Here is an 18,439-nt window from a genome sequence, read left to right as displayed (position 1 = left end):
CGTAGGAAGGGTCTCAGGTTTGGTATAAGCTTTGAGATATCACATCTCTGCTATCGGAAGGGTCTCATGCTTGGAATGGGAAGGAGTTGGATATCCCATCTCATGTTATAGGAAGAGTCTCAGGTTTGGCATTAGAAGCATTGAGATATCACATCTCATGCTATAGGAAGTGTCTCAGGATTGGAATGGGAAGGACTTGGATATCACATCTTATGCTATAGGGAGGGTCTCAAGTTTGATATTAGAAGCATTGAGATATCACATCTCATGCTATAGGAAGGGTCTCAGGATTGGAATGGGAAGGAGTTGGATATCACATCTCATGCTATAGGAAGGGTCTCAGGTTTGGTATAAGCAGTGAGATATCACATCTCATGCTATAGGAAGGGTCTCAGGATTGGAATGGGAAGGAGTTGGATATCACATCTCATGTTATAGGAAGGATCTCAGGTTTGGTATAAGCATTGAGATATCACATCTCATGCTATAGGAAGTGTCTCAGGATTGGAATGGGAAGGAGTTGGATATCCCATCTCATGCTATAGATAGGCTCTCAGATTTGGAAAGGGAAGGAGTTGGATATCACATCTCATGCTATAGGAAGGGTCTCAGGATTGGAATGGGAAGTAGTTGGATATCACATCTCATGCTATAGGAAGGGTCTCAGGTTTGGTATAAGCATTGAGATATCACATCTCATGCTATAGGACGGGTCTCAGGATTGGAATGGAAGGAGTTGAATATCACATCTCATGCTATAGGAAGGGTCTCAGGATTGGAATGGGAAGTAGTTGGATATCACATCTCATGCTATAGGAAGGGTCTCAGGTTTGGTATTAGAAGCATTGAGATATCACATCTCATGCTATAGGAAGGGTCTCAGGATTGGAATGGGAAGGACTTGGATATCACATCTCATGCTATAGATAGGCTCTCAGGTTTGGAAAGGGAAGGAGTTGGATATCACATCTCATGCTATAGGAAGGGTCTCAAGATTGGAATGGGAAGTAGTTGGATATCACATCTCATGCTATAGGAAGGGTCTCAGGTTTGGTATAAGCATTGAGATATCACATCTCATGCTATAGGACGGGTCTCAGGATTGGAATGGAAGGAGTTGGATATCACATATCATGTTATAGGAAGGATCTCAGGTTTGGTATTAGAAGCATTGAGACATCACATCTCATGCTATAGGAAGGGTCTCAGGATTGGAATGGGAAGGAGTTGTATATGACATCTCATGCCATAGGAAGGGTCTCAGGTTTGGTATAAGCATTGAGATATCACATCTCATGCTATAGGAAGGGTCTCAGGATTGGAATGGGAAGGACTTGGATATAACATCTCATGCTATATGCAGGGTCTCAGGTTTGGAAAGGGAAGGAGTTGGATATCACATTTCATGTTAGAGGTAGGATCTCAGGTTTGGTATTAGAGGCATTGAGATATCACATCTCATGCTATCAGAAGGGTCTCAGGATTGGAATGGGAAGGAGTTGGATATCACATCTCATGCTAAAGGGAGGGTCTCAGGTTTGGAAGGGGAAGGACTTGGATATCACATCTCATGTTATAGGAAGGATCTCAGGTTTGGTATTAGAAGCATTGAGATATCACATCTCATGCTATCGGAAGTATCTCAGGTTTGGTATTAGAGGCATTGAGATATCACATCTCATGCTATCGGAAGGGTCTCAGGATTGGAATGGGAAGGAGTTGGATATCACATCTCATGCTATAGGAAGGGTCTCAGGTTTGGAACGGGAAGGAGTTGGATATCCCATCTCATTTTATAGGAAGAGTCTCAGGTTTGGTATAAGCATTGAGATATCACATCTCTGCAATCGGAAGTGTCTCAGGATTGGGATGGGAAGGAGTTGGATATCACATCTCATGCTATAGGAAGGGTCTCAGGTTTGGAACGGGAAGGAGTTGGATATCCCATCTCATGTTATAGGACGGGTCTCAGGTTTGGTATTAGAAGCATTGAGATATCACATCGCATGCTGTAGGAAGGGTCTCAGGATTGGAATGGGAAGGAGTTGGATATTACATTCTTGCTATAGGAAGGGTCTCATGTTTGGAATGGGAAGGAGTTGGATATCACATATGCTATAGGAAGGGTCTCAGGTTTGGAACGGGAAGGAGTTGGATATCACATCTCATGCTATAGGAAGGGTCTCAGGTTTGGTATAAGCATTGAGATATCACATCTCTGCTATCGGAAGTGTCTCAGGATTGGAATGGGAAGGAGTTAGATATCCCATCTCATGTTATAGGACGGGTCTCAGGTTTGTTATTAGAATCATTGAGATATCATATTGCATGCTGTAGGAAGGGTCTAAGGATTGGAATGGGAAGGACTTGGATATCACATCTCATGCTATAGGTAGGCTCTCAGGTTTGGAAAGGGAAGGAGTTGGATATCACATTTCATGTTAGAGGAAGGACCTCAGGTTTGGTATTAGAGGCATTGAGATATCACATCTCATGCTATAGGTAGGGTCTCAGGATTGGAATGGGAAGGAGTTGGATATCACATCTCATGCTATAGGAAGGGTCTCAGGTTTGGTATAAGCATTGAGATATCACATCTCATGCTATAGGAAGAGTCTCAGGATTGGAATGGGAAGGAGTTGGAGATCACATCTGATGTTATAGGAAGGATCTCAGGTTTGGTATTAGAAGCATTGAGATATCACATCCCTGCTATCGGAAGGGTCTCAGGATTGGAATGGGAAGGAGTTGGATATCCCATCTCATGTTATAGGAAGAGTCTCAGGTTTGGTATTAGAAGCATTGAGATATCACATCTCATGCTATAGGAAGTGTCTCAGGATTGGAATGGGAAGGAGTTTGATATCACATCTCATGCCATGTATGGGTCTCAGGTTTTGTAGAAGCATTGGGATATCACATCTCATGCTATCGGAAGGGTATCAGGATTGGATTTGGAAGGAGTTGGATATCCCATCTCATGCTATAGGAAGGGTCTCAGGTTGGAATGGGAAGGAGTTGGATATCACATCTGATGTTATAGGAAGGGTCTCAGGATTGGAATGGGAAGGACTTGGATATCACATCTCATGCTATAGGAAGGCTCTCAGGTTTGGAAGGGGCAGGAGTTGGATATCACATTTCATGTTAGAGGTAGGATCTCAGGTTTGGTAAAGAGGCTTTGAGATATCACATCTCATGCTATAGGAAGGGTCTCAGGATTGGAATGGGAAGGAGTTGGATATCACATCTCATGTTATAGGATAGATCTCAGGTTTGGTATTAGAAGCATTGAGACATCACATCTCATGTTATAGGAAGTGTCTCAGGATTGGAATGGGAAGGACTTGGATATCACATCTCATGCTATAGGAAGGGTCTCAGGTTTGGAACGGGAAGGAGTAGGATATCCCATCTCATGTTATAGGAAGAGTCTCAGGTTTGGTATAAGCATTGAGATATCACATCTCTGCAATCGGAAGTGTCTCAGGATTGGGATGGGAAGGAGTTGGATATCACATCTCATGCTATAGGAAGGGTCTCAGGTTTGGTATAAGCATTGAGATATCACATCTCATGCTATAGGAAGGGTCTCAGGATTGGAATGGGAAGGAGTTGTATATGACATTTCATGCCGTAGGAAGGGTCTCAGGTTTGGTATAAGCTTTGAGATATCACATCTCTGCTATCGGAAGGGTCTCATGCTTGGAATGGGAAGGAGTTGGATATCCCATCTCATGTTATAGGAAGAGTCTCAGGTTTGGTATTAGAAGCATTGAGATATCACATCTCATGCTATAGGAAGTGTCTCAGGATTGGAATGGGAAGGACTTGGATATCACATCTCATGCTATAGGGAGGGTCTCAAGTTTGATATTAGAAGCATTGAGATATCACATCTCATGCTATAGGAAGGGTCTCAGGATTGGAATGGGAAGGAGTTGGATATCACATCTCATGCTATAGGAAGGGTCTCAGGTTTGGTATAAGCAGTGAGATATCACATCTCATGCTATAGGAAGGGTCTCAGGATTGGAATGGGAAGGAGTTGGATATCACATCTCATGTTATAGGAATGATCTCGGGTTTGGTATAAGCATTGAGATATCACATCTCTGCTATCGGAAGGGTCTCAGGATTGGAATGGGAAGGAGTTGGATATTCCCATCTCATGTTATAGGAAGGGTCTCAGGATTGGAATGGGAAGGAGTTGGATATCACATCTCATGCTATAGGAAGGGTCTCAGGTTTGGAACGGGAAGGATTTGGATATCACATCTCATGTTATAGGAAGAGTCTCAGGTTTGGTATAAGAATTGAGATATCACATCTCTGCTATCGGAGGTGTCTCAGGATTGGGATGGGAAGGAATTGGATATCACATCTCATGCTATAGGAAGGGTATCAGGTTTGGAACGGGAAGGAGTTGGATATCCCATCTCATGTTATAGGACGGGTCTCAGGTTTGATATTAGAAGCATTGAGATATCACATCGCATGCTGTAGGAAGGGTCTCAGGTTTGGAATGGGAAGGATTTGGATATCACATTTCATGTCATAGGAAGGATCTCAGGTTTGGTATTAGAAGCATTGATATATCACATCTCATGCTATAGGAATGGTCTCAGGATTGGAATGGGTAGGAGTTGGATATTACATTCTTGCTATAAGAAGAGTCTCATGTTTGGAATGGGAAGGAGTTGGATATCACATATGCTATAGGAAGTGTCTCAGGTTTGGAACGGGAATGAGTTGGATATCACATCTCATGTTATAGGAAGGGTCTCAGGTTTGGTATAAGCATTGAGATATCACATCTCTGCTATTGGAAGTGGCTCAGGATTGGAATGGGAAGGAGTTGGATATCCCATCTCATGTTATAGGACGGGTCTCTGGTTTGGTATAAGCATTGAGATATCACATCTCATGCTATAGGAAGGGTCTCAGGATTGGAATGGGAAGGATTTGGATATCACATCTCATGCTATAGGAAGGGTCTCAGGTTTGGTATACACATGGAGATATCACTTCTCATGCTATAGGAAGGGCCTAAGGATTGGAATGGGAACAAATTGGATATCACATCTCATGCTATAGGAAGGGTCTCAGGTTTGGTATAAGCATGGAGATATCACTTCTCATGCTATAGGAAGGGTCTCAGGATTGGAATGGGAAGGAGTTGGATATCACATCTCATGTTATAGGAAGGATCTCAGGTTTGGTATTAGAAGCATTGAGATATCACATCTCATGCTATCGGAAGGGTCTCAGGATTGGAATGGGAAGGAGTTGGATATCTCATCTCATGCTATAGGAAGGGTCTCAGGTTTGGAAAGGGAATGAGTTGGATATCACATCTCATGTTATAGGAAGGGTCTCAGGTTTGGTATAAGCATTGAGATATCACATCTCTGCTATCGGAAGTGGCTCAGGATTGGAATGTGAAGGAGTTGGATATCCCATCTCATGTTATAGGACGGGTCTCTGGTTTGGTATAAGCATTGAGATATCACATCTCATGCTATAGGAAGAGTCTCAGGATTGGAATGGGAAGGATTTGGATATCACATCTCATGCTATAGGAAGGGTCTCAGGTTTGGTATACGCATGGAGATATCACTTCTCATGCTATAGGAAGGGTCTCAGGATTGGAATGGGAAGGAGTTGGATATCACATCTCATGTTATAGGAAGGATCTCAGGTTTGGTATTAGAAGCATTGAGATATCACATCTCATGCTATCAGAAGGGTCTAAGGATTGGAATGGGAAGGAGCTGGATATCACATCTCATGCTAAAGGAAGGGTCTCAGGTTTGGAACGGGAAGGAGTTGGATATCACATCTCATGTTATAGGAAGGGTCTCAGGTGTGGTATAAGCATTCAGATATCACATCTCTGCTATCGGAAGTGTCTCAGGATTGGAATGGGAAGGAGTTGGATATCCCATCTCATGCTATAGATAGGCTCTCAGGTTTGGAAGGAGAAGGAGTTGGATATCACATCTCATGCTATAGGAAGGGTCTCAGGATTGGAATGGGAAGTAGTTGGATATCACATCTCATGCTATAGGAAGGGTCTCAGGTTTGGTATAAGCATTGAGATATCACATCTCATGCTATAGGACAGGTCTCAGGATTGGAATGGAAGGAGTTGGATATCACATCTCATGCTATAGGAAGGGTCTCAGGATTGGAATGGGAAGTAGTTGGATATCACATCTCATGCTATAGGAAGGGTCTCAGGTTTGGTATTAGAAAAATTGAGATATCACATCTCATGCTATAGGAAGGGTCTCAGGATTGGAATGGGAAGGACTTGGATATCACATCTCATGCTATAGATAGGCTCTCAGGTTTGGAAAGAGAAGGAGTTGGATATCACATCTCATACTATAGGAAGGGTCTCAGGATTGGAATGGGAAGTAGTTGGATATCACATCTCATGCTATAGGAAGGGTCTCAGGATTGGAATGGGAAGTAGTTGGATATCACATCTCATGCTATAGGAAGGGTCTCAGGTTTGGTATAAGCATTGAGATATCACATCTCATGCTATAGGACAGGTCTCAGGATTGGAATGGAAGGAGTTGGATATCACATCTCATGCTATAGGAAGGGTCTCAGGATTGGAATGGGAAGTAGTTGGATATCACATCTCATGCTATAGGAAGGGTCTCAGGTTTGGTATTAGAAGCATTGAGATATCACATCTCATGCTATAGGAAGGGTCTCAGGATTGGAATGGGAAGGACTTGGATATCACATCTCATGCTATAGATAGGCTCTCAGGTTTGGAAAGGGAAGGAGTTGGATATCACATCTCATACTATAGGAAGGGTCTCAGGATTGGAATGGGAAGTAGTTGGATATCACATCTCATGCTATAGGAAGGGTGTCAGGTTTGGTATAAGCATTGAGATATCACATCTCATGCTATAGGACGGGTCTCAGGATTGGAATGGGAAGGAGTTGTATATGGCATCTCATGCCGTAGGAAGGGTCTCAGGTTTGGTATAAGCATTGAGATATCACTTCTCATGCTATAGGAAGTATCTCAGGATTGGAATGGGAAGGAGTTGGATATCACATCTCATGTTATAGGAAGGATCTCAGGTTTGGTATTAGAAGCATTGAGACATCACATCTAATGCTATAGGAAGGGTCTCAGGATTGGAATGGGAAGGAGTTGGATATCACATCTCATGCTAAAGGGAGGGTCTCAGGTTTGGAAGGGGAAGGATTTGGATATTACATCTCGTGTTAAAGGAATGATCTCAGGTTTGGTATTAGAAGCATTGAGATATCACATCTCATGCTATCTGAAGGATCTCAGGTTTGGTGTTAGAAGCATTGAGATATCATATCTCATGCTATAGGAAGGGTCTCAGGATTGGAATGGGAAGGAGTTGGATATCACATCTCATGCTATAGGAAGGGTCTCAGGATTGGAATGGGAAGGAGTTGGATATCACATCTCATGTTATAGTAAGGATATCAGGTTTGGTATTAGAAGCATTGAGATATCACATCTCATGCTATCGGAAGGGTCTCAGGATTGGAATGGGAAGGAGTTGGATATCTCATCTCATGCTATAGGAAGGGTCTCAGGTTTGGAACGGGAAGGAGTTGGATATCACATCTCATGTTATAGGAAGAGTCTCAGGTTTGGTATAAGCATTGAGATATCACATCTCTGCTATCGGAGGTGTCTCAGGATTAGGATGGGAAGGAATTGGATATCACATCTCATGCTATAGGAAGAGTATCAGGTTTGGAACGGGAAGGAGTTGGATATCCCATCTCATGTTATAGGACGGGTCTCAGGTTTGATATTAGAAGCATTGAGATATCACATCGCATGCTGTAGGAAGGGTCTCAGGTTTGGAATGGGAAGGATTTGGATATCACATTTCATGTCATAGGAAGGATCTCAGGTTTGGTATTAGAAGCATTGTTATATCACATCTCATGCTATAGGAATGGTCTCAGGATTGGAATGGGTAGGAGTTGGATATTACATTCTTGCTATAGGAAGGGTCTCATGTTTGGAATGGGAAGGAGTTGGATATCACATATGCTATAGGAAGTGTGTCAGGTTTGGAATGGGAATGAGTTGGATATCACATCTCATGTTATAGGAAGGGTCTCAGGTTTGGTATAAGCATTGAGATATCACATCTCTGCTATCGGAAGTGGCTCAGGATTGGAATGGGAAGGAGTTGGATATCCCATCTCATGTTATAGGTCGGGTCTCTGGTTTGGTATAAGCATTGAGATATCACATCTCATGCTATAGGAAGAGTCTCAGGATTGGAATGGGAAGGATTTGGATATCACATCTCATGCTATAGGAAGGGTCTCAGGTTTGGTATACGCATGGAGATATCACTTCTCATGCTATAGGAAGGGTCTCAGGATTGGAATGGGAAGGAGTTGGATATCACATCTCATGTTATAGGAAGGATCTCAGGTTTGGTATTAGAAGCATTGAGATATCACATCTCATGCTATCAGAAGGGTCTCAGTATTGGAATGGGAAGGAGCTGGATATCACATCTCATGCTAAAGGAAGGGTCTCAGGTTTGGAACGGGAAGGAGTTGGATATCACATCTCATGTTATAGGAAGGGTCTCAGGTGTGGTATAAGCATTCAGATATCACATCTCTGCTATCGGAAGTGTCTCAGGATTGGAATGGGAAGGAGTTGGATATCCCATCTCATGCTATAGATAGGCTCTCAGGTTTGGAAAGGGAAGGAGTTGGATATCACATCTCATGCTATAGGAAGGGTCTCAGGATTGGAATGGGAAGTAGTTGGATATCACATCTCATGCTATAGGAAGGGTCTCAGGTTTGGTATAAGCATTGAGATATCACATCTCATGCTATAGGACAGGTCTCAGGATTGGAATGGAAGGAGTTGGATATCACATCTCATGCTATAGGAAGGGTCTCAGGATTGGAATGGGAAGTAGTTGGATATCACATCTCATGCTATAGGAAGGGTCTCAGGTTTGGTATTAGAAGCATTGAGATATCACATCTCATGCTATAGGAAGGGTCTCAGGATTGGAATGGGAAGGACTTGGATATCACATCTCATGCTATAGATAGGCTCTCAGGTTTGGAAAGGGAAGGAGTTGGATATCACATCTCATACTATAGGAAGGGTCTCAGGATTGGAATGGGAAGTAGTTGGATATCACATCTCATGCTATAGGAAGGGTGTCAGGTTTGGTATAAGCATTGAGATATCACATCTCATGCTTTAGGACGGGTCTCAGGATTGGAATGGGAAGGAGTTGTATATGGCATCTCATGCCGTAGGAAGGGTCTCAGGTTTGGTATAAGCATTGAGATATCACTTCTCATGCTATAGGAAGTGTCTCAGGATTGGAATGGGAAGGAGTTGGATATCACATCTCATGTTATAGGAAGGATCTCAGGTTTGGTATTAGAAGCATTGAGACATCACATCTCATGCTATAGGAAGGGTCTCAGGATTGGAATGGGAAGGAGTTGGATATCACATCTCATGCTAAAGGGAGGGTCTCAGGTTTGGAAGGGGAAGGATTTGGATATTACATCTCGTGTTAAAGGAATGATCTCAGGTTTGGCATTAGAAGCATTGAGATATCTCATCTCATGCTATCTGAAGGATCTCAGGTTTGGTGTTAGAAGCATTGAGATATCATATCTCATGCTATAGGAAGGGTCTCAGGATTGGAATGGGAAGGAGTTGTATATGACATCTCATGCCACAGGAAGGGTCTCAGGTTTGGTATAAGCATTGAGATATCACATCTCTGCTATCGGAAGGGTCTCAGGATTGGAATGGAAAGGAGTTGGATATCCCATCTTATGTTATAGGAAGGGTCTCAGGTTTGGTATTAGAAGCATTGAGATATCACATCTCATGCTATAGGAAGGGTCTCAGGATTGGAATGGGAAGGACTTGGATATCACATCTCATGCTAAAGGGAGGGTCTCAGGTTTGGAAGGGAAAGGATTTGGATATCACATCTCATGTTATTGGAAGGATCTCAGGTTTGGTATTAGAAGTATTGAGATATCATATCTCATGCTATAGGAAGGGTCTCAGGACTGGAATTGGAAGGAGTTGGATATCACATCTCATGCTAAAGGAAGGGTCTCAGGTTTGGTAGAAGCATTGAGATATCACATCTCATGCTACAGGAAGGGTCTCAGGATTGGAATGGGAAGGACTTAGATATCAAATATCATGCTATAGGGAGGGTCTCAGTTTTGATATTAGAAGCTTTGAGATATCACATCTCATGCTATCGGAAGTGTCTCAGGATTGGAATGGGAAGGAGCTGTATATCACATCTCATGCTAAAGGAAGGGTCTCAGGTTTGGAACGGGAAGGAGTTGGATATCACATCTCATGTTATAGGAAGGGTCTCAGGTGTGGTATAAGCATTCAGATATCACATCTCTGCTATCGGAAGTGTCTCAGGATTGGAATGGGAAGGAGTTGGATATCCCATCTCATGCTATAGATAGGCTCTCAGGTTTGGAAAGGGAAGGAGTTGGATATCACATCTCATGCTATAGGAAGGGTCTCAGGATTGGAATGGGAAGTAGTTGGATATCACATCTCATGCTATAGGAAGGGTCTCAGGTTTGGTATAAGCATTGAGATATCACATCTCATGCTATAGGACAGGTCTCAGGATTGGAATGGAAGGAGTTGGATATCACATCTCATGCTATAGGAAGGGTCTCAGGATTGGAATGGGAAGGACTTGGATATCACATCTCATGCTATAGATAGGCTCTCAGGTTTGGAAAGGGAAGGAGTTGGATATCACATCTCATGCTATAGGAAGGGTCTCAGGATTGGAATGGGAAGTAGTTGGATATCACATCTCATGCTATAGGAAGGGTCTCAGGTTTGGTATAAGCATTGAGATATCACATCTCATGCTATAGGACGGGTCTCAGGATTGGAATGGGAAGGAGTTGTATATGACATCTCATGCCGTAGGAAGGGTCTCAGGTTTGGTATAAGCATTGAGATATCACTTCTCATGCTATAGGAAGGGTCTCAGGATTGGAATGGGAAGGAGTTGGATATCACATCTCATGCTATAGGAAGGGTCTCAGGATTGGAATGGGAAGGAGTTGTATATGACATCTCATGCCACAGAAAGGGTCTCAGGTTTGGTATAAGCATTGAGATATCACATCTCTGCTATCGGAAGGGTCTCAGGATTGGAATGGGAAGGAGTTGGATATCCCATCTTATGTTATAGGAAGGGTCTCAGGTTTGGTATTAGAAGCATTGAGATATCACATCTCATGCTATAGGAAGGGTCTCAGGATTGGAATGGGAAGGACTTGGATATCACATCTCATGCTATAGGGAGGGTCTCACGTTTGGAAAGGGAAGGAGTTGGATATCACATTTCATGTTAGAGGTAGGATCTCAGTTTTGGTATTAGAGGCATTGAGATATCATATCTCATGCTATAGGAAGGTTCTCAGGACTGGAATGGGAAGGAGTTGGATATCACATCTCATGCTAAAGGAAGGGTCTCAGGTTTGGTAGAAGCATTGAGATATCACATCTCATGCTACAGGAAGGGTCTCAGGATTGGAATGGGAAGGACTTAGATATCACATATCATGCTATAGGGAGGGTCTCAGTTTTGATATTAGAAGCTTTGAGATATCACATCTCATGCTATCGGAAGTGTCTCAGGATTGGAATGGGAAGGAGCTGTATATCACATCTCATGCTAAAGGAAGGGTCTCAGGTCTGGAACGGGAAGGAGTTGGATATCACATCTCATGTTATAGGAAGGGTCTCAGGTGTGGTATAAGCATTCAGATATCACATCTCTGCTATCGGAAGTGTCTCAGGATTGGAATGGGAAGGAGTTGGATATCCCATCTCATGCTATAGATAGGCTCTCAGGTTTGGAAAGGGAAGGAGTTGGATATCACATCTCATGCTATAGGAAGGGTCTCAGGATTGGAATGGGAAGTAGTTGGATATCACATCTCATGCTATAGGAAGGGTCTCAGGTTTGGTATAAGCATTGAGATATCACATCTCATGCTATAGGACAGGTCTCAGGATTGGAATGGAAGGAGTTGGATATCACATCTCATGCTATAGGAAGGGTCTCAGGATTGGAATGGGAAGGACTTGGATATCACATCTCATGCTATAGATAGGCTCTCAGGTTTGGAAAGGGAAGGAGTTGGATATCACATCTCATGCTATAGGAAGGGTCTCAGGATTGGAATGGGAAGTAGTTGGATATCACATCTCATGCTATAGGACGGGTCTCAGGATTGGAATGGGAAGGAGTTGTATATGACATCTCATGCCGTAGGAAGGGTCTCAGGTTTGGAATGGAAGGAGTTGGATATCACATCTCATGCTATAGGAAGGGTCTCAGGATTGGAATGGGAAGGACTTGGATATCACATCTCATGCTATAGATAGGCTCTCAGGTTTGGAAAGGGAAGGACTTGGATATCACATCTCATGCTATAGATAGGCTCTCAGGTTTGGAAAGGGAAGGAGTTGGATATCACATCTCATGCTATAGGAAGGGTCTCAGGATTGGAATGGGAAGTAGTTGGATATCACATCTCATGCTATAGGAAGGGTCTCAGGTTTGGTATAAGCATTGAGATATCACATCTCATGCTATAGGACAGGTCTCAGGATTGGAATGGAAGGAGTTGGATATCACATCTCATGCTATAGGAAGGGTCTCAGGATTGGAATGGGAAGGACTTGGATATCACATCTCATGCTATAGATAGGCTCTCAGGTTTGGAAAGGGAAGGAGTTGGATATCACATCTCATGCTATAGGAAGGGTCTCAGGATTGGAATGGGAAGTAGTTGGATATCACATCTCATGCTATAGGAAGGGTCTCAGGTTTGGTATAAGCATTGAGATATCACATCTCATGCTATAGGACGGGTCTCAGGATTTGAATGGGAAGGAGTTGTATATGACATCTCATGCCGTAGGAAGGGTCTCAGGTTTGGTATAAGCATTGAGATATCACTTCTCATGCTATAGGAAGGGTCTCAGGATTGGAATGGGAAGGAGTTGGATATCACATCTCATGCTATAGGAAGGGTCTCAGGATTGGAATGGGAAGGAGTTGTATATGACATCTCATGCCACAGAAAGGGTCTCAGGTTTGGTATAAGCATTGAGATATCACATCTCTGCTATCGGAAGGGTCTCAGGATTGGAATGGGAAGGAGTTGGATATCCCATCTTATGTTATAGGAAGGGTCTCAGGTTTGGTATTAGAAGCATTGAGATATCACATCTCATGCTATAGGAAGGGTCTCAGGATTGGAATGGGAAGGACTTGGATATCACATCTCATGCTATAGGGAGGGTCTCACGTTTGGAAAGGGAAGGAGTTGGATATCACATTTCATGTTAGAGGTAGGATCTCAGTTTTGGTATTAGAGGCATTGAGATATCATATCTCATGCTATAGGAAGGTTCTCAGGACTGGAATGGGAAGGAGTTGGATATCACATCTCATGCTAAAGGAAGGGTCTCAGGTTTGGTAGAAGCATTGAGATATCACATCTCATGCTACAGGAAGGGTCTCAGGATTGGAATGGGAAGGACTTAGATATCACATATCATGCTATAGGGAGGGTCTCAGTTTTGATATTAGAAGCTTTGAGATATCACATCTCATGCTATCGGAAGTGTCTCAGGATTGGAATGGGAAGGAGCTGTATATCACATCTCATGCTAAAGGAAGGGTCTCAGGTCTGGAACGGGAAGGAGTTGGATATCACATCTCATGTTATAGGAAGGGTCTCAGGTGTGGTATAAGCATTCAGATATCACATCTCTGCTATCGGAAGTGTCTCAGGATTGGAATGGGAAGGAGTTGGATATCCCATCTCATGCTATAGATAGGCTCTCAGGTTTGGAAAGGGAAGGAGTTGGATATCACATCTCATGCTATAGGAAGGGTCTCAGGATTGGAATGGGAAGTAGTTGGATATCACATCTCATGCTATAGGAAGGGTCTCAGGTTTGGTATAAGCATTGAGATATCACATCTCATGCTATAGGACAGGTCTCAGGATTGGAATGGAAGGAGTTGGATATCACATCTCATGCTATAGGAAGGGTCTCAGGATTGGAATGGGAAGGACTTGGATATCACATCTCATGCTATAGATAGGCTCTCAGGTTTGGAAAGGGAAGGAGTTGGATATCACATCTCATGCTATAGGAAGGGTCTCAGGATTGGAATGGGAAGTAGTTGGATATCACATCTCATGCTATAGGACGGGTCTCAGGATTGGAATGGGAAGGAGTTGTATATGACATCTCATGCCGTAGGAAGGGTCTCAGGTTTGGTATAAGCATTGAGATATCACTTCTCATGCTATAGGAAGTGTCTCAGGATTGGAATGGGAAGGAGTTGGATATCACATCTCATGTTATAGGAAGGGTCTCAGGTGTGGTATAAGCATTCAGATATCACATCTCTGCTATCGGAAGTGTCTCAGGATTGGAATGGGAAGGAGTTGGATATCCCATCTCATGCTATAGATAGGCTCTCAGGTTTGGAAAGGGAAGGAGTTGGATATCACATCTCATGCTATAGGAAGGGTCTCAGGATTGGAATGGGAAGTAGTTGGATATCACATCTCATGCTATAGGAAGGGTCTCAGGTTTGGTATAAGCATTGAGATATCACATCTCATGCTATAGGACAGGTCTCAGGATTGGAATGGAAGGAGTTGGATATCACATCTCATGCTATAGGAAGGGTCTCAGGATTGGAATGGGAAGGACTTGGATATCACATCTCATGCTATAGATAGGCTCTCAGGTTTGGAAAGGGAAGGAGTTGGATATCACATCTCATGCTATAGGAAGGGTCTCAGGATTGGAATGGGAAGTAGTTGGATATCACATCTCATGCTATAGGACGGGTCTCAGGATTGGAATGGGAAGGAGTTGTATATGACATCTCATGCCGTAGGAAGGGTCTCAGGTTTGGTATAAGCATTGAGATATCACTTCTCATGCTATAGGAAGTGTCTCAGGATTGGAATGGGAAGGAGTTGGATATCACATCTCATGTTATAGGAAGGATCTCAGGTTTGGTATTAGAAGCATTGAGACATCACATCTCATGCTATAGGAAGGGTCTCAGGATTGGAATGGGAAGGAGTTGGATATCCCATCTCATGCTATAGGAAGGGTCTCAGGATTGGAATGGGAAGGAGTTGTATATGACATCTCATGCCACAGGAAGGGTCTCAGGTTTGGTATAAGCATTGAGATATCACATCTCTGCTATCGGAAGGGTCTCAGGATTGGAAAGGGAAGGAGTTGGATATCACATTTCATGTTAGAGGTAGGATCTCAGTTTTGGTATTAGAAGCATTGAGATATCACATCTCATGCTATAGGAAGGGTCTCAGGATTGGAATGGGAAGGAGTTGGATATCACATCTCATGCTAAAGGGAGGGTCTCAGGTTTGGAAGGGGAAGGATTTGGATATCACATCTCATGTTATAGGAAGGATCTCAGGTTTGGTATTAGAAGCATTGAGATATGACATCTCATGCTATTGGAAGGATCTCAGGTTTGGTATTAGAGGCATTGAGATATCACATCTCATGCTAAAGGGAGGGTCTCAGGTTTGGAAGGGGAAGGATTTGGATATCACATCTCTTATTATAGGAAGGATCACAAGTTTGGTATTAGAAGCATTGAGATATCACATCTCATGCTATCGGAAGGGTCTCAGGATTGGAATGGGAAGGAGTTGGATATCACATCTCATGCTATAGGAAGGGTCTCAGGTTTGGAACGGGAAGGAGTTGGATATCACATCTCATGTTATAGGAAGAGTCTCAGGTTTGGTATAAGCATTGAGATATCACATCTCATGCTATAGGAATGGTCTCAGGATTGGAATGGGTAGGAGTTGGATATTACATTCTTGCTATAGGAAGGGTCTCATGTTTGGAATGGGAAGGAGTTGGATATCACAGATGCTATAGGAAATGTCTCAGGTTTGGAACGGGAATGAGTTGGATATCACATCTCATGTTATAGGAAGGGTCTCAGGTTTGGTATAAGCATTGAGATAGCACATCTCTGCTATCGGAAGTGGCTCAGGATTGGAATGGGAAGGATTTGGATATCACATCTCATGCTATAGGAAGGGTCTCAGGTTTGGTATACGCATGGAGTTATCACTTCTCATGCTATAGGAAGGGTCTCAGGATTGGAATGGGAAGGAGTTGAATATCACATCTCATGCTATAGTAAGGGTCTCAGGTTTGGTATAAGCATGGAGATATCACTTCTCATGCTATAGGAAGGGTCTCAGGATTGGAATGGGAAGGAGTTGGATATCACATCTCATGTTATCGGAAGGATCTCAGGTTTGGTATTAGATGTATTGAGATATCACATCTCATGCTATCGGAAGTGTCTCAGGATTGGAATGGGAAGGAGCTGGATATCACATCTCATGCTAAAGGAAGGGTCTCAGGTTTGGAACGGGAAGGAGTTGGATATCACATCTCATGTTATAGGAAGGGTCTCAGGTTTGGTATAAGCATTGAGATATCACATCTCTGCTATCGGAAGTGTCTCAGGAGTGGAATGGGAAGGAGTTGGATATCACATTTCATGTTAGAGGAAGGATCTCAGGTTTGGTATTAGAAGCATTGAGATATCAAATCTCATGCTATAGGAAGGGTCTCAGGATTGGAATGGGAAGGACTTGGATATCACATCTCATGCTATAGATAGGCTCTCAGGTTTGGAAAGGGAAGGAGTTGGATATCACATCTCATGGTACAGGAAGGGTCTCAGGATTGGAATGGGAAGTAGTTGGATATCACATCTCATGCTATAGGAAGGGTCTCAGGTTTGGTATAAGCATTGAGATATCACATCTCATGCTATAGGACGTTTCTCAGGATTGGAATGGAAGGAGTTGGATATCACATCTCATGTTATAGGAAGGATCTCAGGTTTGGTATTAGAAGCATTGAGACATCACATCTCATGCTATAGGAAGGGTCTCAGGATTGGAATGGGAAGGAGTTGGATATCCCATCTCATGCTATAGGAAGGGTCTCAGGATTGGAATGGGAAGGAGTTGTATATGACATCTCATGCCACAGGAAGGGTCTCAGGTTTGGTATAAGCATTGAGATATCACATCTCTGCTATCGGAAGGGTCTCAGGATTGGAATGGGAAGGAGTTGGATATCCCATCTTATGTTATAGGAAGGGTCTCAGGTTTGGTATTAGAAGCATTGAGATATCACATCTCATGCTATAGGAAGGGTCTCAGGATTGGAATGGGAAGGACTTGGATATCACATCTCATGCTATAGGGAGGGTCTCACGTTTGGAATTGGAAGGAGTTGGATATCACATTTCATGTTAGAGGTAGGATCTCAGTTTTGGTATTAGAGGCATTGAGATATCACATCTCATGCTGTCAGAAGGGTCTCAGGATTGGAATGGGAAGGAGTTGGATATCACATCTCATGCTAAAGGGGGGGTCTCAGGTTTGGAAGGGGAAGGATTTGGATATCACATCTCATGTTATAGGAAGGATCTCAGGTTTGGTATTAGAAGCATTGAGATATGACATCTCATGCTATTGGAAGGATCTCAGGTTTGGTATTAGAGGCATTGAGATATCACATCTCATGCTAAAGGGAGGGTCTCAGGTTTGGAAGGGGAAGGATTTGGATATCACATCTCTTATTATAGGAAGGATCACAAGTTTGGTATTAGAAGCATTGAGATATCACATCTCATGCTATCGGAAGGGTCTCAGGATTGGAATGGGAAGGAGTTGGATATCACATCTCATGCTATAGGAAGGGTCTCAGGTTTGGAACGGGAAGGAGTTGGATATCACATCTCATGTTATAGGAAGAGTCTCAGGTTTGGTATAAGCATTGAGATATCACATCTCATGCTATAGGAATGGTCTCAGGATTGGAATGGGTAGGAGTTGGATATTACATTCTTGCTATAGGAAGGGTCTCATGTTTGGAATGGGAAGGAGTTGGATATCACATATGCTATAGGAAATGTCTCAGGTTTGGAACGGGAATGAGTTGGATATCACATCTCATGTTATAGGAAGGGTCTCAGGTTTGGTATAAGCATTGAGATAGCACATCTCTGCTATCGGAAGTGGCTCAGGATTGGAATGGGAAGGATTTGGATATCACATCTCATGCTATAGGAAGGGTCTCAGGTTTGGTATACGCATGGAGTTATCACTTCTCATGCTATAGGAAGGGTCTCAGGATTGGAATGGGAAGGAGTTGAATATCACATCTCATGCTATAGTAAGGGTCTCAGGTTTGGTATAAGCATGGAGATATCACTTCTCATGCTATAGG

The sequence above is a fragment of the Ambystoma mexicanum genome, chromosome 11 (genome assembly GCF_040938575.1).
Source record: "Ambystoma mexicanum isolate Mex_15411 chromosome 11, UKY_AmexF1_1, whole genome shotgun sequence".
Taxonomy (NCBI): domain Eukaryota; kingdom Metazoa; phylum Chordata; class Amphibia; order Caudata; family Ambystomatidae; genus Ambystoma; species Ambystoma mexicanum.
This window is presented reverse-complemented; position numbering follows the sequence as displayed.